The sequence below is a fragment of the Zeugodacus cucurbitae genome, chromosome 5, assembly GCF_028554725.1.
Source record: "Zeugodacus cucurbitae isolate PBARC_wt_2022May chromosome 5, idZeuCucr1.2, whole genome shotgun sequence".
NCBI classification, from domain to species: domain Eukaryota; kingdom Metazoa; phylum Arthropoda; class Insecta; order Diptera; family Tephritidae; genus Zeugodacus; species Zeugodacus cucurbitae.
The window spans coordinates 70,015,405-70,042,249 of NC_071670.1; the positions used below are offsets into that span (position 1 = coordinate 70,015,405).

Sequence of the window (26,845 nt, forward strand, 5' to 3'; positions counted from 1 at the left end):
ACAGTGGCACGTACCCTGCGCGGCTAAGAGAGAGTGGGATGCGCGATAAATGGACACAACTCGGCGAATAAATGGTTTGGATAATTCAATTCAAGTGTGTAGTAAATTTCTTGCCGCAAATTGTTGTTGTTGTTTTTTTCTTATCCTGTCAATTTCTTTCGCATGCAAACACATACATAAATAATCTGACTAATGTACAATTTATGTACATATATTGCTCACACATAACGGTATATACAGTTGTAATGCGCTGCAAATCAATCTCAACCACCGTTGTGACAATATAAAACCACGTAGCAACGTTATTTATCGAGCTAGGTTAGATCACGAAAATAAACAAGAAATTGCTTACACTCCAAATAGCTGAACTCAAACAATCTAAAGTTGACGACCATGCATAGTGCCCCCTCAATCGCATCGAACGGTAAACCTAGGTCAGCGCGCATGGTTGCTGATGGTGATTTGCTCGAGTGAAGCTGGTTTTATTATGTGAACAGAAGAAGTACAAAGAATCGCCTAAGAATCGGCCAAATAAGGCCGATGCCGATGATAAGGCCGATTAATGCATGCATGTGATGGTGATAATGTTGGAGCCACAACAACATTTGACAGCTGTCCGACTTAAATTCTCCAATGTTCATAAAAGATGGAACTTGCAAGAGAGCTAAATTGGCGAATTAAACAACCGAATTATAATGAAAACAATTGATTTCGAAAATCTAATTTTTTTCTTTAATTTGTTCCATTACTATTTGAGTTAAATTGTATGTCCGCTCCTTCTCGTGTAGTCAGTTTTAACACTTTTAATCATAATTTGAAATTATTCTTGACCGAACTCATTTCTGACAAATTAGCGTCACACCAGATGAAAACTCTAATGAGATAAATCATTTATATTACAAATATGCATTTATATACTTAATTGTGAATCTAAACCATTCTCAATTCTCCTGGAATACACATAAAAAATTTCATCAAAATCGTCCAGCCGTTTAGGAGGACTTCAATGACTAACACACGTACAGAAGATTTATATATATAAAGATGTACCTTACCTGCATATCAGATGTTTCTAGTTTTATTTAAATATTTTACACCAAGAAATATGAAACAACAATGTATCTCACTTTCTCATGATAGTTTTAAGGTGTTGAAACTGTTTATTGAAAAAATAGAATAATTTGTTTCTAAAACTCTTTATTTTTGTATGTTTTTTTTTATTTTTCCTATGTGTATGTGGTTATGGTTATTGTTGTAGCAGAAAACAATCATCAAATATTTTAAAGAATGACGTCTCTTAATTTTGCCTAAACTACTAAACTATATATGTATGAATATGACGGTTTCCATGATTTTCTGCAGCGGGGTAAGGTCGCATTAAGTTTGTCTTCGACAAATGGAAACGCGGCGTCGGCCACAAAAAAAATTTGGAAATCTGCTGTGTATACATTCCATAATAGAGGTCTTAGTGGTAGTAGCAATATGTTTCCCAAGAGTGCTTGACCAAAGGTAGTTGGCTGAAAAGCACATTGAAATATAAATAAAATAAGGAAATTTTGTAAATCATTTAATGTTACCTCCGTCACTTTTTCCGCGATAGCTACTAATGCTGCTAGGAGTCAACGTATACCTACATCACAGGTTCCCGTTGCATGTTTTCGTGGTCGAATAACAGCTGCATACATACATATATGCTTCCCGACAACCGCACCAACACAGTTGGTTACATTCCACAGTTTTAAAAGGTTCTAATCAGCAGCAATGTGTTTATATTGTGCGGTAGTCGGCATTTCTAAGCTATTTCGGGGACAAATGTAACCAGAGTATTTCACATGTTTCAAGTACGATATTCCGCACTGTTGTCTTCCCTAATTTATGCATCGACGCTACGACCTCAACAGGTGTTCCATGAGCGAAGTACCTGAAAATAAATAAAAAACAATTAAGGAAGGGCTAAGTTAGGGTGTAACCGAATATTTTATACTCTCGCAATTTGTTTATGTAATTCTATTATGACAAAACACTAATGAGGTCATATATTCGACATAAACTCCACCAAAATAGCGTAAATATTTTATATTATATATAAATATTATATATATATCATTAGTTATAGTAGATATGTGGTATACTAGTGCTTAATTTATATATTGTAAAGTGAACGAATCCATCTGGGACTTCAAAATTGTGGTATAGTGAAAGTGGGTATGGTTGCAAATTGAATTCTCGTATTTGCAAGAGATTGAATTGGATTGCCAAAGACATGGTTCGAACCGAATTTCGTTGGAATTTGTCAAGTAGCTTCTGCGATATGACCCATTTCAGATTTTGTTTACGAATTAGAGTGCATCCTGACAATAAATTTAAGGTTTCTGTTGTTTTTTCGAAGTGAATCCATTCTCAGCACATATTGGCAGAAAGGAGGCTTAAATTTAATTAAACCGTTTCACTTAGAAAAATTTATGAAAAATTAATTTTTTTAATAAAATTTACTGGATTTTTATAATATTTTTGTTTATTTTGTATTTTCCGAGTAATTTTTAAAATGATTTTGTTTGATAATTTTGTCTTGAATCAAAAATTTTCAACCTCCGAAGGTATTGCATACCACAAATTGCAAATAACTTACTCCACAGCATGCAATCGTGCTAGTTTGAAGAGATTTAAAATAACTGTAATGCAATGAAATACTAAGTGCTGCTGAGCTGAACTTATAAAACTGTTTACTATCTAACTCTTCGCTCGTTTTGGTACATACTTGAGAAGGAGTTGACGCTGTTAACGGCGCACAACAGCAATAAGACGCCGGCAGCGATACCAGCAGTGCCCATTCTCCTCCACATATTCGCCTATAGTACACTCCAAATCGTTGTCTACGGCCTGCAAGACTTTCAATTTCTATTTTGCTTTACTCTTCACAATTGGTCGACCACTTTATGCTCTGCTGCTTTTGCGGTCGCTTTGACTTATTACTACAGCTTCAATATATCTTCTGTCCGGATATTTCTTCCCGCTGTCCCACACCAGCGTTAGAGTTGACGATAAGTGCTGCAATAAAAGGCAAAGCAAATATATTTTTGTAAAATTAGTTGCAATGAAATATGAACATCAAACAAATAAGAAGGAGAGTAGAATATTCAGAAAGTAAACACAAATCTTCGGAAGCATGAAAAATGTGGAAGAATGCTGGGGTGTTCGGTTTCCATTGTACTTTTTGGCAATGCTGCTATTTGCTTTTGTTGTTGTGGTTGCTGCGGCGGGTTTGATAAATGTTTGCGTTGTCGCATGCGGTTGGCTTTCTTTATTTATATTTGCCCATATTGATATGACACTTTGACACGTTGCCTTATTTACGATTGCGCCATTGCGACAAAACAAATTAATGAAAAAATGTTTGATTTCTCTCGAATACAAAAGGACTCTATTTACTGACTTGTTATTTGCTGGCGAATGTCAATTTTGGTTCGTTGGTTGAATATCCCAAATATTTTTGAATTTATCACTTTTACCATACACCGTTTTTTTGGTGCTGAGTATGTGTACATATATTGCCAAAAATATGAAAATCTTATTTCAACCACCGAAAACCAAATTCAGTTCAATATTGCTTAATTTTTCATAATTTTAAGTAATTATGGTTTACTTGGGCGAATATAGTAGTTTCGGAAAACATTTATTGTCCTTTTTGGCAAATTTAATGTACAGCTTTTGGCATAAATGCTTACCGAGTTTGTAAAATGCATATTTTTTATATGTTTACAGTTATAGAAATGTATATTTTCATAATGGAAACCGCTTTCCTTAAAATTTTAATTCAATGTTTCTGTGAAAGATTTTTTTAAATCACTTGTTGCGACCTAGAGCTCTACTAATATTTTTGGGCTCAAATATTGCGTATTTAAGCTGGATTCCACACATTATGAAATTACACCCAAATGAGAATCAAGTGTGCTATCTCCATGAGTAATGAATTTGATGGGATTTGCTCATGCGATCTCAAAAGTAGACAACATTCAACAGCTTTCCTTTGAAAAAGTAACAAAGTGCTCCTCACTTGTTTATACAGTAAAGAGTCTCAAAACAAACCACTGTTTGTTTGTTTGCCATAATAATTTGTAGAGGATTCTTTCATCAAACTAAGAATAAGCACATACAACCACTCTATGGTCCCTTGATACTGTAAAATATAGGACTGACATAAAAAAAGAACCGTTTAATAATGTAACTTAAGCTTAATTGATGACACTGATTTCCAGTATAAGTACTTCGAAATTTCAAATTTGTATGGTTCGTCCTCACTTTTCAGGATATACGATTTTGTATATTGAATGATTGTTTCCTCCCAACTCGCCAAATTGTTAAGTGTACTATACAGTGAGCTGTCAGTGGACAGTCTAACAACACTTTTCTTTTTTGAAAATTATTTTTATTGAAGTTATGAACCTCTTGAAAATATTTTTGTGTTTTTACTTAACGTTGCTCGCGACTACTCTCCGATCTAGCTACTTTCAATGTGTTTTAAAAAAATGTCTGAAAAATTTTAAAAATGGTTCGGGTATAACAACAGCATTTGCAATAACAATAAATATTAAAAATTAAAATTTTAATTTAATTCAATTTAATTTGAATTCAAAAATTAGGTATCACTAGAAAGGTATTGGTCTACAGTTCACAAAAAATTATTCAAATGACAGGAAGCTAATTGTTTTTATTTCGCATTAAGCAGTATTCAGCGGTATTCGTTGTCATATAAGTGCATACATATCTACAAGCATACATACACACACTTGTTATTTAGCGCGACATGCGAATATTAAGCGCAATAACTATTTAATTTTATTGAAAAATATACCATACGAGGCAATCAAACTACACGAGCGAAAAGAAAAATTCACAAATAAGCATTTGCTTGTGTATTAGTATGTGTGAGAGACAAAAACAACACAAAACAACATTGATAAATGACCTCAAGCGCCAATAGCCGTTGAATATTTGGCAATTTCCGTCCGAATGCACCAAAAAAATTGGCTTTAATGTCTAAAGCCGCTTGCTGTTGTTGTTATTGATTAAGCGTGAAAATGGCCAGAAAATGAAAAACAATAAAGCAACTTTAGTTAATTTAATTGAAACTGTCGAGATGTCAATACGCATTTACCCACATGTGATTAGGCTTAATTGTAGATTTTGACAAATGATGGCAGATAAATTGTTTTTAATGGATTTCATTTGAAGGTGGATGTGCATGGTAGTACTCAGACAATAGCTGAAGCGTTAGTATGAAAAAATTTCTAAAAAAATATAGTGTGCGAAAGCTACTTCTACAGGTGAGTTAAGCCAGTTTAGCAATCATTCACTATACGATGCCTCTGGTGGCTGCTTGAGCTCTTCTCTAGAAATTTTGGGCGTTAATAAAGTCTAAATTAGCCGAATCATATGAACTTTATTATATATATATTCCAACAAAATATGTTTATACTCTTTTGGTTGCACTTTAAAAGCATCGCATGCCCCACAACAACTGCATATGTGAGTAGAAATTGTTGCTTTGTTGCGGCAACAGCGCACATTCACCAAGCCACAGCTGTTGTTCTAAACTAAAAATACCCGGAAGCCGGAGCAGAAGTAGGGCTATAGGCAATTTTCTTGGCTTATTTGCAAGCACTTCCGCTGCTCCTGTGCCACCGACAGGAAACGGATGCAAACTCTTCTACAAATTCACTTAAATGTCATTTCGGTGCTCGAAGCATCTGCAATTTCGGCGATTGGGTGTGTGTGTGCACAAATTGTTTTGTTTCACCTTCTGCTGTTGACTGCTGCATGGTTAGGCCTTCGTAAAAGTTGGCAACGCACGGCATACGAGTACGTGAATTGCAGGCAATAACATACGAATTTTGGAGTTGCCAAAAATGCAAGTCATTTCACTGGGGAAAGGAAATAGTTCAGAAAAATTGGGTTTCTAATTCTGAATTTTATTTTATTTTTTATTCTTATTGTTTTTGAATAAGTCAAGCACCTTTTATTTTAAAGTACTTCACTTATTTTTTCGATCTATTAGTACGGCGACGACATTGAGTAGAGTATACTTTCGTATTTCACTTCGATATCTCACAGGATTTGTCGAGTTTTGTCTTCGAAAGTATTGTAATACAAAATACCGTTAGTATTTGAGTTTAGAGAGTTTCTGAGATAAGAGGTGCCCAATGTAGTCGCCAATGTCAGCTTCTTGTTTCACTGCAAGTGTGAGTAGTAGATACTAAGGTGCTACATGTGGTATGAGTAACACAAAGAATTTAAACAAATAAAGTATATCTAAAATAATAATAATAAGTATTAACATATATACTGAATTATATTACAGTTCAAGCCATAAATTATTATATTATATTATAAATTGTATTAATTTTCCATTTATACTAACTAGCCTTTAATGAAAAAAGACCCTCAAGAGGCTTTGGTATGCTTTGATAGCCTTGACAGTCTTTATACTTACAGAAATGAAATAGTTATTAGTTCAAATACGCATAATAAACAAAATCAGTAAAGAAAATAAAACATTAGTTAGTTATAACTCCACCGAAATCACCGAAATTTTCCCATTTTCGTCGCATAAATATACATTATAATTACATTTTTAACAGGTAGAGAAGCTAATTTGCGAAAATCAGTCACAAAACATTGAAGAACCAACACTAAAACACCGATAGCAACTATTTCAACTTCACCGCATTATTAAAGCACAAATTGTACTTAAAATGCACAAATTATTTGATTGGCACTTTGGAAAAGTTCGCCTTGGCCTGACAGTTGTACGGAAATAATTGTCAGTGTCGGTGCGAGTTGCATTGCAATAAAGTTTTATGCACGCGCAATTTCTTCCTTCCTGCTGGCATAAAAGCCGGCGAAAATGAATAAAGTTTGGACATCCACTTTGGGCGCCATGTCCTTATGGTCGCGGCGGCCGGTCTTAATGTGCGACGGAGACGGAACTGGTGATTTCCTTTGATTTCAATGGTAAACTCTGGCAGCTGAACTTTGGTAGTGTTTGGCTAGACTTGCAGGCTAAATTTTGCTTAAGTTCGGGAAAACAAGCTGAGTAACAGAATTGCAATGAGCACAAATTACTTAGTAGGGTATTTGGAGAGTTTGGAAGAAAAAGTAAATATTATTGTATGCGAGCTGAGTTCCTTTGAAAAGTTAACAGAAATAGCTTCGAATTATTGAATTTTCGTTTGCTAAAAAAATTAATGTGACACACAAAATGACATCGGAGTTAATTAAGTTTTCAGGCGCAACGCCGGCTAAAATTTTATTGCTACCATCCTCTGAGCTTATTGCTACCATAGCTGAGCTTAAACTCCCACGTGATAAACTTTGCTTCAACCAGCCTCTGCTGTGCTACTTGTCATTTTGCTTTGCAACCATTTTCCGTCATTCACATTTTCATTTATTGATCCTTGTTGCCTGCATCCTTGCGCACAACAACAATAAAACTGTATGCCTTTATTGCCGCTTGCTCTCAATCTTCATTTCTTCGTTTGATGAATGTGGAAAATATTTTAATTACTTTGGATATTGGCTGCCGGCAGCACTTGACCAAGCAGCCTGCCGGAGTTACACACACACACATGACTCTGGCATGATTGCCATCATAAACACTTTAGCATGAACACCTTCAGGAAATATGACAAATTTTCTTAATTCACATATAAAATACAAGCCACACGTTTCTGTTACCTCCACTTTCCACATCTTCCGAATATATATCGTATATTGGAGTCCTTTTCGATTTCGCCATTTTCCTGTGCACCTATGCACACACAAACGACTGTGTGTTCTAATATCCAAGAATGTGTGTCAATTATGCAAGCTGAGCATTCTTTCGTGTTTAATTGCTTTCAATATATTCACCTGCGCTGGCACGTCCGTATCGAATCGGTAAAGCTCTGTGTGCTTGCAGCATTTCGCATCTGAAATATGCCTTACTTACACATGCATTTGAATTGTATATGGGGCGCCATGTAAACATTATTTCGAGCTACATAACTCGTAAATTCGTATGCAATGTCAATTAAAGTGCTTTTGACTAAATTCTAAGCCAAAATTCATTGAAAAAGGCTCTGTAGGTGGTGAACGCAATTTCAAATAATTTTATAATATAAATATATTTTATGTGCATAGTTCTATTTAAAAAGACTGATGTAATTTGAAATCAGGTACTACATAGTTACCCTGAGTGTGTGGAATGTCAGAAATGAGGGACTTTTTGGTCACATGTGTATATATCCTTCATACTATACCTTCGGTAGTTATTTGAGCGAGATTTTCTTCTTGATTGTGTGAACATCCGTAAGTTATTCGAAAGAGGAGGTAGCTTACAAGCTTTAAGCTGGACTTTGAAGCAAGCTTGACTTCTTGAAGGTATTTATTCTACGGGCTTTGACGAGAAGGTTTTTGGAGCAAGTATATTCTAAAACAGAAACGAACAGAAGATTATGTATGAGCTCTACGGCGCTTAACTATGCGCATAAAAATTTAACGAATGAGCTGCTTAAGATATGTCGAACACAGGGAAGACGGGGAAAAGAAGAAAGAGCTACAGCGCCTAGATTCGCCATAAATACGCTTCAGCGACACCAAACAGCTGAAATTAAAAGTAAAGTTCTTGAAGACTGTGTAAACTCTAATCAGCTTATTATCTTCTAACAGTGAAGCAATATAATACAATTTTGATAACAAAAATGTTTACTTTAAATTGTCCTGTAAGGATGAATCCCTTCTATTTCAGCTTCACTACGCCACTATGTCATGGCAATATGCCTTACTCATGCTTATTGCTGCCGGTTTTCAGCAATTTTGGCAGCCGTTACAACGCACAGAAATTGCCAATCATTCAGCGAAGAATGGTCAAGCAAAAATAGAGCGTAAAGGCAATTTTGATTTTGGATCGGCCGACCGGAGAGCTGTCAATCTTTGCGAGCAGGCTATTAAACACGCTAAATTGACAGCTATTGGTAACTGACAGACGATGACTAAAGAGTGAGTAAAAACAGCAACAACAAGAACAAAAAATGCAGTAAGGAGAAATCAAGCGTTGGTAATGAAATAGGCGGAATGATTGGGGGAGCGGTCGTGACAGTCTACAAATCAGTTTTCAAATGTGAGTGGAATGAGAGATGGGTTTGATTTGAAAAAAAAAAAAAACCAACATTTTTTTCACAAAACGACAGTCAAAATAGATGGTGGATCAAAATCGCCACTGTTGCAGCAGAAGAAACGCCTGAAAGCGTGCTAGAGTTGCGAGCCCAAATCAAACAGAAGATATGAGGAGACTCAAACAATTGCTATGTGTATTTTCACACAGTTTCACAGTTTTACTAGCGGCAAACTTTTCCCTCCCTCTCTAAGCGTTTAGTGAACTTCGAGCAGCGCATTTGCATATTGAAGACGAAGAACTCGCATGGCATAAACGTAAGGAAAATGGCAGAGATAAACGAGCGAAAGCAAAACAAACGTTAGCAAAAGCAATTTGGCGGTGGAAAGAGGGAGAAAATGAGTGAGGGCGAAAGGCAGCGCCGAGCCAAATATGACGAAAAATTTCATAAAATACTAGAAATATTGCGCTACAAAGCAGAAAGCAAAAAGTAAAGGAAAAGGCGGACATGGACAACAATGTCAACGACATCGACTACAACGGCGTCGGACACTAAGTGCACTGACATACATCAAACAAATGACAAAAACGCTGAACAATGCCCAGACAGTCGTGGCCAACAACAACACACACACGCATATGTCACTGGTAAAAGCTGCAAATGCACATACTTATTTAATAATATATGTATTTAACATAATGTCAGTGTGTGTGTATGTGCTGTGTGTTGAACTCTATGTTATTTGCACTGAAAATACTTGAAGCGCAAATATATTAAAACTGGCAAAGAAGTAGTTGAAGTAGAGTGTGTGTGTGTGTGTGTAAAGCGCATTTCAGCAGGGGTGTTTTAAAGTCCACTTGGAGGCTCATGACCGAATAACAATTTGCTTTGTAGGACTTTTGGGGCGAAACAAATTAAAATTTGATGATTTTGTAATGATGACATCCGTACACTTTTCGATGCCAGCGTTGAACTTGTGTGGGTTAGTGTGTGTTTGTGCGGTGGTTTGAGCAGACAATTTAACTAATCAAATATAAGAATTCTTTAATGTATTTTTAATGAAACTTAAAATGTTTGTGAAATCCTGCGGTTTTTTTTAAATATATATTTTGATATTTTTTTAAATTTACAATTAAAGTGAAGAATTAGAAGAAGACATTTTTGCCTATTTCTATTTGAATATCAAGTATTTTTCTTGAAATTAAGTCGAGTGTGTCTAAACAGTCTCTCGGAAACTTCTTAACCTCTATATCCATTCAAGCCATTCGTTATTACCATTTAAATTAAATGAGACAATTCTGAGTATTTCCCACATTATTTTCAAGTAACATTACTCTTAATAATATGTTTGTTTAAAAATGCACCGCAAACTTGAGAATATTGCTCATTTATGGTGTTTTATCAATAAACAATAATACGATAATCTTCGTATTCTCTTAAATATTAGTGTTAAGTCCTAAGGGAATTATAAGTTTCTTCAACACAGCCCTCAGTTGCCGTTGGGGTTGAACATTTATTTTAATAAGCACAAAACTTGAAATTCGATTTTCTGGTACAAAGTGGAAGATGAACGTGTCGACTTTCAACAAAAATATATATTTTTTATCTTTTATTTAAAATAATGCTACCAATTTTTTAAACAAAGATACATCTAGTCGCCGAATATTCATATTATAGGTTGTAGCATTCCCTTTACCTTAATTCTATAGGATTTTTAGGTAATATTTAAATAGCATTTATTAATTTTTAAAAATATCCACTAAAGTTTCAAAATAAGCAAAAAGTTGACGTGTGAAGAACATATGTAGCTAATAGTCTGGCATCCGCTTGTCAGGCATTTCAAACTTTTCTGATGCTTCTGTTTTTCTTTACCAACAACTACAAACAGCAAGAGAACAAGACTCCAACGACCCACACATTAACTAAGAACCCCTTGCCAACACTGAGATGTCATTGGCCTCTGCCACACACACACCCATGTACAGACAGACACATCCACACAATCGGTTAGTCATAAATTCAAATAATCAACAAATATTTAGTGAAAAGCAGACGAAAAATGCACGAACTCTCTGCGCGGCAGCACTTCTTTTCTTGTTTCCTTGTTTTTGTTTTTGTGTGACGTATTATTAAGCTCATTGAAGTGGCATAAATTTGTATCACCCGAAGCTCAACAATGCGGATTTCACTTCACTACTTCTTCTACTTTATATTTGCTCATAACATACAGTATACATGTGTGTGTGTTTGTATGAAGAAGAATAGTACAATGCCTGACAAGTGACTGCTACATGCCACATGCCCTGCATGGAACCGCACAACAAGAATCTGAACTAACATTACATTCCATGGAGTGAAGTGAAATTGAAAAATATGTGGTGGCCACTCGAAGCGTAGAGTCTGAAGTGCGACGTTGGCGCCTAAAAGCATGCTTCATGGCATTTCGGGTGTGTGAGTGCGAGTATGGAATGGAGAGCTCTTGCAGGTACTTCCAAGTAGGTGCGCGCAAATAAACATGTGGCATAACAAAAGAATAGCGCGTATGGAGTAGTAAACTTATAGAAAACAACAACAAAATACTTGCGGCACTCTTAGAAATACAAAAAAATATATGCGAGTATGTGAAAGACGTATGGGAAGGCTTAACCGGAAGCTGTTGAATTTACGAGGAGGTGCACACCAATGACATCTAATTTTTCACTCTACTAAATCCTAAATACACACAGGGCTGAGGCAGTTTTGGTGAAGTGAAAATAAATGAACGAGCTTAAAGTTGAGAATAACTAGAGAAGTGGTTTTCGTGGATATATATTTACAGGTGGCAACGCCGTTTATATATAGATTTTCTAACTCAAAATTCAATAAATTTTTTTTTTCAAAGAATTAATTTGAAAGAGTGAAAGAAATATAATAGATCTGGTGTCAAAGAACAAAATTTAAGAAGGGCATGAAATTGTTTTCAGAAGTGTTTTACATTCAAAATTCCTCCTCATTATTCCTCTTTCTTTAATTTCTTCCAACAATAAATACTTAAAGCAACCCCGTTAATTCCTGCGCTTGCTTAAAGCAATTTGTTGTCAACTTAAAGAAGTTTGCTAAAGTTCAGCATTCTGCGTCTTGTGCTGCCACTCTTTAGCGCTAACAAGCAACTACAACAACAACAATGAATGTAAAAAAGTATTGTTAGCAACGGCCGTGGCAAATGTTGTACGAAGAAGTGATGTCAGTGGAAGGCACAACGACATGCAACTTAAGAGGCCGTTGGAAGTAACAAGACGGCGCAGAATAAGCTGAAAATCACAAAAAGAAGAAAAACTCAAATAGACACATTGAAACTTTCGACGGTTGCTGGTATGCCATGTAACGGTAATATTGCGAGCTGTATGAGTACTGCGAATTAAGCAGAGGAAGTGGTAGTTTTTTAACGGTTTTACTAGTGAAGCAATTGCAAAACGTGATGTGGCAAGGATTTTTAAGTGTTCAATACGTTACAGGAACTGGTATATGCTTGTAATGAGCACCGTAGTTATGTGCAAAAAAAATGTAAATAAGAATGAACTCAAACAAACTCTTGTATTTTCTAGAATATTTAGTAAAGATTTTAATATTATGATGCTAATACACATCATTCTCTATCGATTTAGTCTAGCAATATATAATATTATGATATTATTATTATATCTATACTACTATTATAAAGAGGAAAGATTTAAATGTATATTTGTAATGAATAAACTCTAAAAATACTGTGCCGATTTCAAAAATTATTTATTGCTAGAATCTAAACTTTCAAGAAATAGTTCACAGGTGAGAGTATCAAAAAGACTTCGTGATGGAGAATCGCCATCTGAAACTGAAAATCGTCAATATATTAGAAATATACAAGCTCGCTCCATAATCCGAGAGAAAGACATCGGACACCAAAGACTTAAAGAATATTTAGCTCATTACAAATAAAATAAAATTGCTAAATAGAGTATAATAGTTCTATTCACATAACGGTTGTTTGTAAGTCCTAAAACTAAACGAGATAGGTATAAGGTTATATAGTATATACCAAAGTTATCAGGGTGACGAGTAAAGTTCAAATCCGGCTGTTTGTCTGTCCGTCCGTCCGTCCGTGTAAGCTGTAACTTGAGTACAAATTGAAATATCTTAATGAAACTTGGTACACTTGTTTCTTGGTACCAAAAGAGGGTTAAGCTCGAAGATGGGCGAAGTCGGACCAATGCCACGCCAACAAAATGGCGATAACTGAAAACCTAAAAAGAGCTATAACTAAACCATAAATTAAGCTATGAAAGTGATTGTTCTAGGAAGGTGTATATTTGGATGTAATTTTTAAGGAAAGTGGGCGTGACCGCGTCCCATACTAAGTTTTTTTTACATATCTCGTAAACTACTAAAGATATGTCAACGAAATTTTCAGGAGTCGTTATCACGTGACCTTGAAATAACCTCACGTGATCAGAGTGTGGTCATTGACCTTACTTAAATATGTGAACAAAAATATCACGTGACCTTGAAATGTCATCACATGATCAGGGTGGGGTCATTGACGTGTAAACAAAAATATCACGTGACCTTGAAATGTCATCACATGATCAGGGTGGGGTCATTGACGTGTAAACAAAAATATCACGTGATCTTGAAATGTCATCACATGATCTGGGTGGGGTCATTGACTTCACTCAAATATGTAAACAAAAATATCACTTGATCTTGAAATGTCATCACGTGATCAGGGTGGGGTCATTGACCTGTAAACAAAAATATCACGTGATCTTGGAATGACATCACGTGATCAGGGTAGGGTCATTGACCTATGAACAAAAATATCACGTGATCTTGAAATGTCATCACGTGATAAGGGTGTTATTGACCTCAAGGGGTAACCGGACATAATGTTACCGGAACCGGAAATGGGACATCCGGAATCGGACATGGATAACTATGTTGCCGGAACCGGATATGGGGAACGGGATATGAACGATAGAACCGGACATGTGTTTCCGGAACCGGAAATAGGATGACTGAATATTGGTCACTACTGAACTGGAAGTGGGGCATTCGGAAACGGAATGAGCCAACTGGAACCAGATATGGTTCCATACGGATGTTCGATATAGAGCGGACGTCAAAAGGACGGAAGTGTAAACTGGACATGAAACGTCCCTTCTCCAGAAAGTGCTTAGTGACGGAAGCAGCGTCAGCATCAGGGCTTAACATAAATGCTTACTGTTCATGGAAGACCTCCGTTTGCATCATATCCGCTTCCGTTATGAGACTTCCGTTTCCTGTAATCGTTATCTTTATTGGTGTAAAGTTTTATTCCGCTATCTTCATCAGTATGTATGTATGTATATATATTATACTATTATAAAGAGGAAAGTTTTGTATGTATGTTTGTAATGAATAAACTCAAAAATTACTACGCCGATTTCAAAAATTCTTTCACATAAAAATGTTTCCTAGAAGAATTTGATTTACGAATGCAAAATATTGCAATGAAAACTCTTGTCTGCTAGTCGTAAACATAAAACTATTAACTCGAGTTTGACACTTCATTATTGCAAGGTTTCTAATGAAGAGAGCAAACTTTGGACAAGAATAGGATTTTCGAATACAAAAAAAACTGTCAGGTTAGGTTTAATATTCACAATATTGGAATGAGTCCAACTCGTTAGAAGACTCTCAATATAAAATTGGCCAACTTTTCAAGTAAGATTTATCATTAAAAAGTATTTTTCGTCAACCCTCCACATAAAATTAGCAGCAAAATCAGTTCAAGGCAAAAACCTTCACATGCCAAAATGGCAATGAAAACTCGAAAACTCTAAATTTCAGCCAAGTTTCGTAATGCGATAAATTTCCATAAACTTATCTACACACGCATACACATATGCATTTGTTCGAAAATTTTGCTGAGTCCACTTCAATTTATTGCAACAACTGTACCGTTAATGTCACCACGGCGAGTAACGGCGCGTGGCAAATATTGAGCAGGGGGGAGACGCCCCTCTCAACTTTTAAAGTTTAATGAAACGAAACTATAACGCAGCCTTACGGTAACCCATAGCGACAGTAAACAGTTTTTATTGTAACCAAACCATTGCAACATAAGTGGCATACGAGTACACATTGTGGCAACAAGGCGCAGCAACAAGGTAATGTTTGGATTATATATGTGGGGAAGGTTTACGGTTTTAGGTTTAAAGCTTTTAATATTCGATACTGCGAAATTTGGTCAAATTTTAAATAATTTTTGATATGTCGAAAATCACTTCTTTATCTTGATATACATTTCTTTCGAATTTTGGATACTACTGACTTGACTTTTAATACTTCTCTCTTTTATTACTTAACAAATTCACTTTATTAACCGCTCATGAGCGAGAAACGACCTAATTTCACTCTCATTAAAATTATTTCCATTTTTTTGGAAAATACAAAACGTTTCTTTTCAAACGACGCACCCGTGCAGTCATAAACGCTGTTGAAAAAGCCTGGCAACATTGGCTTCTGAAGTGGCAATAATTGTAGCGACAGCGGCACGACTTTCGACGATGAAATGGAGCAAAAAACACCCGCAAAGCAAGCTGACAAAAGTAGCTTTGTGCGCGATGAAAAGAAATAAAAGCCAAAGTGGTTGCTGAATGGGGCGAAAAGTGGGATTAAAATGAGCGCTGAAGTGCGCTAAATAAGTGCTGTTAATGTTAAATAAAAGCCTATTACGCTTGCTCGGACGACTTAAAAATATATGGAAGGGTAAGATGAGGAAATTTTCAAGAAATTTTAATCATTTATATAAATAAAGAGCATTGAATTAAATAATTTCAGCTTGTAGAGCTGAAAAATCAAAATCTAATGAAAGTATTTGTATTCTGTTTGAGCATCAGTAAAATTCAATAAATTCAATTTTTATTGCATGTTCTCCACCCGTCACGCCTCATTACATATTCCCACTCCTTCCTCTTATGCTCTTATTTCCTCGACCATCACAAAAAAAATCAAATTTTGTATTCTCCGTTTCACATTATTTGTGTTGCAGCAATAAATATTTTTTAATATTGCGCATAGAAGCTCAGCGACCCCCGACACACCCATAAAAGCCGGCAACACGCCAGCAACATTACGATATTTTATGATATTAAATTTTGTTTTTGTTTAAGGATGTTGAGGACATTACGCGCGGCGATTATGAGTGTTGTACACAAACAAAACAAAATAAAATAATAAATTGAAATTCTTCGCACAGTTAATGCAATTTTAAACCGAAAAAGCAGCGCGAAATAGAGGGAGCATTATAAATAAAAATTTGTTGTAAAGTTTATGTAGCGCAATTTGCAAGTAACCAAATGACTTGGCAGAAATGGAACTGCTTGGTTGTTGTTGTTGATATGGAAGCGTACTACATATATGTAAAGTGGGGTTGATTTAGGAGTTTTTCGTTTAATTATCGTTTGCTGACGCTTAAGTGCATCTTTTACTTTTAATTGCTTAATTTCGGGCATTTTATATGGTTGTGTGTATGGGTGGGATAATTATCAGTTGTTGGCAGTAACATTTTTTATACAGAAGTCGTGGTTAGAAGAAGGAAGTTTAAAAATAAGGAAATTATAACAATTTTTAAAACGAAATATTTAATAATCAGAATAATATTTAGTAATCAGAGTGTGGTCAACATTTCCATATAATTGTATTTTACGGTGTGTTCAAAAAATAACGGGAATTTTAAGTTTCTGAAAACAATATTTATTCAGTTGTTTACCTTAATATTTCGCCTTCAAGCTATCAAAAATCAAAGGGGACTATTCCCATTCGAAATTATGCAGCCTCCACTATATCTTTGAGGTTCTCTAGTTTGAGTAGATTTAAGATTCAATATATCAAGAATTATTGAAATAAAAAAATATATTTGTATTAAGCAAAGCAAATCTAATAATTTCAATTTTCCAATGATAACATTTTTCGCAACAATTTACCACAAATGAAAAACCATTTAACCGAGCGCGCGTATGAAGCGATTTCCTGAAATAATAAACATTTTTGGCGCATTCGCTACAGTTTACTATTGTAAATGAAACGCGCAGATTAAAAATTATTATTTTACTGTTACATTTTTTTTAGCCACTTTTTTTTAGCCACTTACGGCATTATTTTCACCACCACAATCCACTGACGCACACAAGCAATACGCTGTGGTGTATATATCGCAGTTCATGCATTCACTCACTCACATAGCAACAATTTGAGTGTGTGTTTGAGCGTTTTATTTATTTTATACACGCCGAAAATGTGGGTTTCGTTTGCCTTGCTTGCGCTCGAGATTCGCTCGTTTTCATTTGGCTGCAGAAGTGCTGGCGACCGCGTAACAATTGTTACATACCTTCTCCCACTCACTGCTGGCGCTCGCGTTGTGCGGTAAGTAAATGTTTGAGCGCGCGTGCGTGTAAGTTTCGGCGGGTAATTTAATGAATTTTAAATAAGTTTCAAACAACGGTTTGGCAGCACAGCCCACAGCTGTTGGCAAGCCATTCAGCGCTTATGTCCATACTGAAGGGAGCAGCGAAGCAATTGCCTTCGCCGATTCGGGGATTAGGTACTCCAATTTCCGGTACTATTGTTATGTGGGCGCCGTAAGAGTTTAAGAGATTTATGAGGACATGCATTTTTTTCGAATTAATTTTTTCAAAAACTGTGAGGAGCATGAAGTTTGTTTAGGGGTTTGTTCAGGTTACTCATACGTCGTAGCACTTGGTGATGTGGGTCACCGCTCATAGGTAAGTGGCAGTATACTGCTGATTTTATAAAGAAATAGTCTCATGAGAGTCAGCTGTTTTTGGGTTTTTATTACTTGGAAATCAGCTAGTACTAATAACAGAATATCTAGAAGGTTTTGAAGATATTTTATGCGCTAAGAAATATTAATTTGGCTCCGATATCAAGATTTTATTATCAGCCGTCTCATCTTTAATATACTTTCTTTTAATAATTTCCTCTTGCCTTCGTCTTATATAATTGAACATTCTGTCCAAATATAAATATTTGAACTTCCAATTGAAAGTTTTCTTTTACGCAACGTTTTCATATTCCTCTAGTAATGACCACATCTCAGACCATTATAATCAAAGTGTCGTTGTAACTTTGTCGCTTACTAAATAGTAAATTTCGCCATTTCTAAATTGATTGCGCCGTTACAAAGTGGTTAAATAAATTATGCTGCCCCATCCGGGGCGGTTGCCTGCGAAGTTGCTTATAACGTGAAAATATGTATGTAAGTTGGCCCATCTTTTTCTCAGTGGTAGTGAAATGTCCAGTGTCTAAAAGGGTCTTCAAATTATTCGTTGTACATTTTAGCGTCGTCTTCTCCCTCCTTGGTCGTGCGCTGGTCGTCAACTTGTCATTGATTTTGTTGTTGTTAGATTTTTGTGTTGTTTTTATTGTCATCGTCGTCAGTCTCGTCTGCGCCTCAACCGCTCCTCGCGCTTTTGCTTTACCCTTATCCTTGTTATTCCTTTAGTCGGCTGTTGCTTGTTCGTTTGTTTTTGTTTTTGTTGTAAGCTCTCTTCTTTAAGCTTGTTAAGAAAGGCGCAATTACTCGATTTCGTGCGGCTGCTTACTGTTGCTATTGTTGTTGTATTTGTGTTTGGCGCTAAAGGAAATGATGTTATTGACCTTACGGGCCTTCAATTTGAGGGCACACTTAAGTGAAGTGGCATTCCTTAGTGCAAAAGAAGCGGCATTTACGAGCCGCCTGACTGACGAGCCGGCTCTAGGCGTTTTGTTGTCGCCGTCACTTGTCAATGTCATGAGTGGCAATAAATTCGCGTTGAAGTCGAAATTAAATTTCCAGTGATTGGTGTGAATTTGGAAATTTATTAATGGGCGAAATTTTGAGAAATTAATTATTTCCAAGAAAATATGTAAATGTTACATTTCAATTATTAAATGTTTGATTAATTCAGTTTATTTATAATTTTGGTACAATATTTGAGGTTAATTTATTTATTTTTGTAGAAAAGAAATTTTGATTAAGTAGAGGTTAATGTAGATATCAAATTGAAGGTGCCTAAGAAATTGTAAACTGTCAGAAATTTTGAGAAGGGTTGCCACCTGTTAAGAAATTTTAATTCAATATATTTACTAAGGATATGGATATCTAATTAAACGTGCTTAAAGAATTTAAGAATAAAAAAAATTATATAAGGTTGCCACATGTTTACAATTTTCAAAATTAAAGTATTTAAATTTGTTTTGGCAATTAAATTGATGAAATTTTATAACCTAATATAGGCATCTATTTAACCACATATCTCTTTGAAGAAGGGTTAATGAGATAAATTGATCAAATAAATTCAATATTTATTTTCCATCAATTAAATTTCTTTGCACTATACATTATGGAAATTTTAGACTTCAGCAGTAAGGCGCTTCTCCTGCCTCCTGTTTTTTGTCTCTTTTCTTTAAATTTCCTTCTTTTTTTGTTCAAAGTTTTGCATATATGTATTCCTTTGTGTGTGTGTGTGTTTAAAATTGAATTTCCGCATAGTATTTCGTACGCATCCTGTGCGCTTGCTCGTTCGCTTAACGCATTACCAACGCTTGTTTACAAAGGCCACAACACAATAGTCTCCGCACTCTCGTGTGTGCAGGACAAGTTCTTCGAACAAACAAGAATGTTTCCTTTAACGCTTCAACTCATTGCCACAATGGCCGTTTTGTTCATTATGTGTGCGTTGGAGATTAAAGTGCCGGCCCTGATTGTCATTTGTTTGGAGGCTCCACTATCTGGAGTGTTGGCTCATATGTTTGTATATGAGAGTGTCATGTAGGAAAAATATGTCATGTGTCTAAAGCTTTAATGAAGAAGTGTTTTCGATTAAGTTTCTTGGTATCATTTGATGAGTGTTTGGAACTAAGTACCGGTTTCAATGGAATCAGTAGGTATATATAAGGACATACTGCGTACTGGCGGATCATTTTAGGATATTCCTTCATATAGCTTCAAGAAATTTCGAGACTTTAAGACGTCTAGAGGGCTTTCGTTGAAAACACTCTCCTCTCCTCATGCACCATCGATATACCATTGTCATGCGTACTGATTTTCATTTCCAACAAGGAACATTGCGGATTCACATACCTTTGTGCAGTTGTCGGCCCGTGAAATGTACATACATAAGAACGAGTGTGTGCGGCTATAGACATTACATATCGTATTTACACACTTTAAAACAACATATTATGCGCATCCAATGGCTTACATTATGCTTGTGGAGAGTAAAGCACGCACATACATCTTTCATGTGAAGTTATTTAAAGTTTAACTATTTTTTTGAGTTCTTTGGCAGTGCGTTGTGATTGCTTGCTTTTGTGCTGCTTGTTTCGGTGTTGTTTCTGTTTTTGTGGCGCATTGTTGTTGCAACATGCCACACACAGTAGCGCTCTTCACGGATCAATGCACGCAAGCAAATTACATTTTTTACATGTCCGTGAAAATTAATTTGTCGTTGATTATTTATTGCTTTTCGATATTGTCCTTCACGCGACATTGTCTGTTAAGCGCTTATATGTGAATGTGAAAGTGTGTGTGTAGTGGTGATAGTGCTTGCAATTTACATGGCGTGCAATAATGTCTGGCTTTGTGTGTCTTAATTCCACACTTCTACAATACGTTTTCATTAATTAAAAGCGCTTGCATGTATTTAATATTTTATTTTTAATATTCATATATTCATTTTGTTTTTTTTTTAATTAAATTATTTAAATAGAAAATTAAAAATATTTTGTGGCATGTTTTTCTGTACTGTTCATACTGTGCTAATGAGTAACAATAACTAAAAAAAATATTTGTCACTTCTACTTCATGTTCTCAGTCCACCAGTGACTAGTAACTAAATGCCATCTCATACAACTATACAAACAGCCACATAACTCCATCACACACGCTTCACAAACACAATAGTGAAGCTCTCACTCACTCAGCTGCGCCTCTTCCATGTACCATTGTGAGCCGCCTAAAATTATACCACATAAAATTTAATCATATTTTGTTTACTCGGCCCTTTCGCTGTTTGTGCTCGTTGCCATTTGCCTGTGCCAGCCTTTCTTTCTTTCATTGCTCCAGCAACTGTGCATTTCGGTTCGCCACAGTCATGTTTAGAGTCTCGCATTCATTTTCATGAACATTTTTAGTTTATTATTAAATGAAACCCTTTTTTCTAGCTTTATACTCCATTTCTATTTGTTTAGCGGTAGTTGGTATGCTTTGCCACCGAGCCCAGCATGCACGTGTGTGACCTCATACGGTCAGCACTATTCATCTGTCTTTCACATAAAGAAAGAAACTTGCCTTTTTATCTGTCTTTAATGAAGCGATTTATTATATCTGATTTGCCCTTGTATCTTTTTAAAACAAAATTTTATTTTATTATTTTTCATATGTTTTTATTATGTGCTTCCTTGCTGGCCATAAAGTATAAGCCAAACTTTTTTTGCTGGTATAGAGAGTCCAACGTCCCACACAAAAGGTTGCAAAATGGTATTAGTTGTATGTACCCTTCCGATTCTTTCAAATATATCCTTAAAAACTAGTAAATCTAAAAACAACACAATTCATTTACAAGCTACAATTTTTATTCTATCAAATATTAATTCATACATTATTCAAATTCTAAAAATCTAACAATTCTATTTCTAAAACAGTAATTAATTCTCTTTATTTTTGTTTTCTTTGACTTTGAACATTCTGGCCACGTCGGCACATTTCATGGTGATCGTCGAGCGAATCTCCTTCTCGGAGATTTTGAATCTGTTGCGAATGCAATGAATGATATCAGACACTTTCTTGGTATCCAACTGCCCCTTTAGCATGCGTTCCTCGTAACGGAACGCGGGTGAGGGTTTGCCACTCAGCGAGTGGGTGGCCAGTGTCTGGCGATCGAAGATCAAAGCGAGCAGATTGCGTGTGGCCAGCGAAGCGCTGCACTCACGCAGTTTCTCAAAGTCAACTCTGGACACAGTAGTGCCATTCGGTCCTATCTGGACTGTATCTGAGGTCTCAGTTGGTGCTGCTACTCCAGGTGTTCCATTATTGTCATAAGTCCAGTTTTCCTCTGGTTCCTTTTTAACTACAGTCCCTAGCTGTTGTGCTCTTGCAGCTGCTTCGAATTGCTGTGTTAGCACGTGATATATGAATAGTTGGATCATAAGTAAATCGATGGGTGCTTCGGTGCGCTGCTTCTTGGCGACATTCAAAGTAGCTTCGAATTCGCGACGACGTTTCAACTGTTTGCTGGCTATGGATTCTTCACATAGAGGGCAGCGGGCGGTATTATTGCAGTAGGAACGGTCTGCCATTTTTAAGTTTTTTTTTCTGGAGTTCTTGGGAGTTGTTAACACGTTTGTAGATCGTACAAGTTTGATGATGAAGTGCAAAGGATCTCAGGTTTTATACCCTTTTTTTCCTATATAGTAAAAGCGTTTTTTACCTGTCGAACAGGTAGAAATTTCGAAAAGGTTCCTATTTTGACCTTTGCATTTTAAGGTGATCTAGACACAGGTAGACAATACCTAATGTGTATTGACCGCGATCGAGGGCGCGGACATGCCACAATTCATCTTCTATTGTTCTAGAGAATCAACTATGTATTTGCAATGCTGTTTTCGTCGGAAAAACTTAAAAGTTTTCAAATTTCCGCAAAAGATGAAACAAAAGCGAACCGAACTATGAATCAATTAACAATGAAGTTAATTAAAATTTTGTTACCTGGTTTTGTTAGGAGCGAAAGGAAAAGCGAGCATAATTAACACGCCTTACACAGAGATAAGGTTTAGAAAAGAAAAGGAGAAAAATTATCTTGAAATTCCAAAATTGTTTCTAAATATTTTTAGGAATAATGATTTTCTTATGGTTCTTTACAGTATCTTTCAGGCTTATAGAACAAAGAAAATAACGGAACTTTAAGATTACACGGTTCCGCCAAAACTAGAGGTCTAATGTTGTTATAAGAAATGTTGCAGTTTGAAGCTATATATTGATGAGATAAGTTCATGTTTCTCGAAATTTTAATCAATTTAAGAAAACAAAATTTCAAAATGCTAAACTGCACTCGAATACAGCGCTTCCACTTTGTTGATCTACAAAAGATAAATATCAGCATTTTTACTTCATGAGGAATACTCACAAAAACCTTCCCAGCATAACTAGCTAAAATAAAGATTCCTAGTGAGTTTTACTTTTTTGGACTATTCCAAGCGGTTTTCCACGTTTCTAAGTACTCATATAATTATCAATAACTACCCATATGTACGTGTATATGTTTAACATATGCAGCTTTTCATGCGAAGAATCACAGCACGAAACCTACAGAATCCGTATGTAACTGCTACTCACTTGAGTGTAATTAACATTAAGAGCTTTAGATAAGATTAGTTGAGGTAGTTGAGTCTTCTACAGAATATAAATGCGCATTCATACCAGAGAACTGCAATTATTCCATTTTTTGAGTCATTTGTTGAGTAACACAAAAAATTGTATTAGTGCATATAAGTCAAAAATCATCAAACACTAAGATCCACTAAAACACATTTACGCACAGCACACAAAGCGAGAGCATAAATAATGAGTAAGTTTCTCTTCATATGTATCGTTGAAGTGCTCAATTGTCTCATGAGCCAATAATTCAGACAAGTCAAACCAAAATGAGCCATACCATCAAAAAAACACCAATAGTAAAGCTAATGAATTAGTGATACGAATATGATCAAAGTAAAACTGACGAAGGCTGTGCCGCCACTAGGCAAAAGTGCCCTGCGGGAAATGACTAACGATGTGTTTTGTTCTTTAATGTCGTGTATTACATTTAATGTTTTAAGTTAATTAATGACAGTAAAGTTAATACTTTTAGGTTCTAATATATTTCTTTTAATAGTAATATATTGAAAATAAAAAAAGACGCACGAAAATGCATGTTCAATGAAATAATGAAACATGTAATGTGACAAAGTTCTCACTGGGTATCTTTACTTTCGTGCTCAGCTACGAAGTCACAATTCCACTCATGCCGATCAGTGTAGCGAGCTCATTCAAGTTTATTTTCATCGTGACCAATGAACAAGTGAGTAAAATCAAATTGTTACTATAAACTCGTTTGAGTCATAAATTGACGGCACATATAAGTGTAGAAATACAATGAGTTTTTTTTGGTTTGGTGGAAATGAGTCTTAGTGATTTTTGATATTAGAATTAGTAATCATTTACACAAATTTGTTTGGCTCATGAGTTAGTGTACTAATTTCATTATTACTCAATGCAGATCTCTGATTCATACTAATGTGGTTTGTTGTGAAACAACAACAACATACACACATAAACACAGCGCAACATGCAAGTTGTTGTTGGTTGAAGCATCCATCTCGGCAACTCGGTGCTCGCTGCCTAAAAGTATGCAATCATTGTGAATGACTGCTTGCGAACGCAGCTTATTAAATGCTGACGGGTTTTTGCCATGGCAAGCGCACACTTTGCCATTTCGACTACGCGGTTGATGTGGTGGCACTACACACTACAAGTACACATTCACATATGATTTCGTGTGTGTTGTTGTGCGCGGAAGTTCTTTATGCTACCTACCTATTCATTTGAATGCTTTCACCGCATGCTCTAACAGTCTTACAAGCGGCATTTATGCCAGTTTTCACATATGAATTTCTGTATGTGTGTGTTCACTTGCATAAAGCGTGTAAACATCAACATAAACGCTGTTGATTCTATGTCATTCATTCGCTTGCTCGATCCGCTCAGCATAAATATGGAAACGTTTGTTTGCTCCTCTGCTTCTTCTCTTTACTGTTAAATATATATATATATATATATATATATAATATATATATGCCTGTGTATGTGTTTGTGTGTTGCGCCCATGCATATGCAATAAATTGTTGTAAATTAATTTATTCAACTTTTAAATGAATTGCTTTTTTGCAGCGGTAGTCGCTTAGTGTTGAGTTTTGTGCTGAAAGTTGTTTATATGTAGCTGCACAGAGCACACACACACACATCTAAATAAATATGAACATGCATAGGCATGCCCGCATATAAAAGCGCAATATGTTGATGTAATAAATATGCAAATTGAAACAAGTCGGTGTCGGTGTCGTTCGGCTCGACTCAGCTCGGCTGGTGGCCACGGAAGCGCAGCGTGTATGGCACACTAGTGTTTGCATGTTCAAGCAGCTGTTGCCTTTAAAGCAGTCGAGTAAAAGATCCTTTAATTGCCAATGCAATTCTCACAAAATTACTTAGTGGCAACATCTACAAAATGAAGCTTATTTAGTCCTCTTACGCACTTTATCTTGCGGAAAGCTGCACTTCATTGTTCATACTCTATTTCGTGTTGATTTCAATTATCAGATTTTCACAGCATTTTGAGTGAGCATTTTGCAATTGAGTTGTCTGAAATTTAATTAAAATTTATAATACAAAAAACAACAAAAGCCGATTGCATGTCAAAATTGATGTGTTGCAACAAAGGTGTTGCAAGTGGTCAGTAACACGCCGAACTGTAAAATGCCAATGGTGTCCGCTCTGTCCTCAAAGAATTGCATGAAAAAAGGAGAATGATCGAAAAATGAGAGGCTTTTGTTGGTTTGGGGTAAAGTCGCACGCTGCATCAATAATCTGTTAATTGAGGTTGTGAGGATGTGACGTATTTAAAAATTGATAAATGGGGTTTTGAGTTATAATGTTGCAGCAATAAGATTCTTATTTTAAAGACATTTATTTACTGAATATATGTACATATATATTTCTATATTTTTGGTCTTCAGAAATTTGGCAACGGCGAATACCGCAGACGATGGAACGATGAGCTGTACGAGTTATACGACGACATTGACATAGTTCAGCGAATAAAAAGACAGCGGCTACGCTGGCTAAGTCATGTTGTCCGAATGGACGAAAACACTCCAGCCCTGAAAGTGTTCGATGCAGTACCCGCCGGAGGAAGCCGAGGAAGGGGAAGGCCTCCACTCCGTTGGAGGGACCAGGTGGAGAGCGACCTGGTTACACTTGGGATCTCTAACTGGCGACGAACTGCGAAGGAGAGAGAGAGGTGGCGCACTATCGTCGATTCGGCTATAACCGGCTAAACGGTTGCAACGCCAATCACATACATACATATATTTCTCATAAATATACATTAATAGATATGTAAAATAATGAACATTTAAATCTGAATAACTATAGAGTCTTATCCCAGGAAGGTTTAATATATTACTGATAAATTCCACGGCGATTTGAGATGTTTAAAATGTGTCTCATAGAGAAAAATATTTCTAAGACAGATATCATGTTAAGATATGAGATCTAGTATCCCACAATGACGTTTATTTTCCGGACCAAAATCGATTTGAGAGGCTACCGAGGAGACATATGCTCTGATACTTCATATTTTTTATCTACCGATTCGAACATGGTTAGATCACCAAAATAAAAGACCTTGGGCGGACGAGATCTGCGTAAATACCGGTAACGTGGCACCTTCTGAAATACATTTTTCTTTTAGATAACTTTAATGTCATTTAATTTTCATTTACATTCGAACAACAAAAAATAACGGAAATTTTCTTTTTTTTTAATATTTATAAATTTGTCTACATTAATATTGTCAGCGCTTTTTCTAATCGTCAAA

At 35.8% G+C, this 26,845-nt stretch overlaps 1 long non-coding RNA gene across 3 annotated transcripts in view; it reads right to left on the minus strand.

Annotated features, from left to right (window-relative positions):
* Positions 1–1,462: 1,462 nt before the first annotated feature.
* The window catches only part of LOC114805018 (uncharacterized), a 34,465-nt gene continuing 9,082 nt past the window's right edge, over positions 1,463–26,845 (minus strand). For all 3 annotated transcript variants that reach the window (XR_008471521.1, XR_008471520.1, XR_008471522.1), the window contains 3 exons: positions 2,759–3,048; positions 1,578–1,921; positions 1,463–1,517 (listed from right to left, as the gene is read on the minus strand). This is a non-coding gene — a long non-coding RNA (uncharacterized LOC114805018). The remainder of the gene's footprint in view (positions 1,518–1,577; positions 1,922–2,758; positions 3,049–26,845) is intronic.